Source organism: Chiloscyllium plagiosum, chromosome 25, assembly GCF_004010195.1.
Source record: "Chiloscyllium plagiosum isolate BGI_BamShark_2017 chromosome 25, ASM401019v2, whole genome shotgun sequence".
NCBI classification, from domain to species: domain Eukaryota; kingdom Metazoa; phylum Chordata; class Chondrichthyes; order Orectolobiformes; family Hemiscylliidae; genus Chiloscyllium; species Chiloscyllium plagiosum.
This window is the reverse complement of record NC_057734.1, coordinates 321,650-322,650: the sequence shown is the minus strand read 5'-3', so window position 1 is coordinate 322,650 and position 1,001 is coordinate 321,650.

The window sequence follows — 1,001 nt, the reverse complement described above, 5'->3', positions numbered from 1 at the left end:
GCCTATTCAACCTCTCCCTGTAGCTCAAATCCTCCAACCCTGGCAACAGCCTTGTAAATCTTTTCTGAACACTTTCAAGTTTTACAACATCTTTCTGATAGGAAGGAGACCAGAATTGCATGCAATATTCCAACAGTGGTCTAACCAATGTCCTGTAAGCCGCAACATGACCTCCCAACTCCTGTACTCAATACTCTGACCAATAAAGGAAAGCATACCAAACACCTTCTTCTCTATCCTATCTACCTGCGACTCCACTTTCAAGGAGTTATGAACCTGTACTCCAAGGTCTCTGTTCAGCGACACTCCCTAGGACCTTACCATTAAGTGTATAAGTCCTGCTAAGATTTGCTTTCCCAAAATGGAGCACCTCACATTTATCTGAATTAAACTCCATCTGCCACTTCTCAGCCCATTGGCCCACCTGGTCCAGATCCTGTTGTAACCTGAGGTAACCTTCTTCGCAGTCCACTACACCTCCAATTTTGGTGTCACCTGCAAACTTACTAACTGTACTCTTATGCTAACTTTCAAATCATTTGTATAAATGATGAAAAGTAGTGGACCCAGCACCAATCCTTGTGGCACTCCAGTGGCCACAGGCCTCCAGTCTGAAAAACAACCCTCCACCACCACCACCCTCTGTCTTCTGTTGGACTATAGCCTGGTATTGTGTGATTTTTAACTTTGTCCACCCCCGTCCAATACCGGCTCCTCCACATCAAGGTTTTAAAGTAGTGTATTCTTTTGGTTCCTTTTTAACTTTGAGTACTGCTGCCATCTGCTGGGTCACATCATATTCATGTTTCCCCTGCATGTCTATGAGGTTTCACCTTATTTCCACTGGCGATTAACTTGTATTTTTTAATGCGGTTCTCCATTCCCTGTTAAATATTAGCAGTTTACAAGCTAACTCTCCACATCTTTAATTGGAACATCAATTTTCAGTAAATTACAGAAATCCAAAGATTCTTGTACAATTTTCAGTTTTTTTTTGTTTA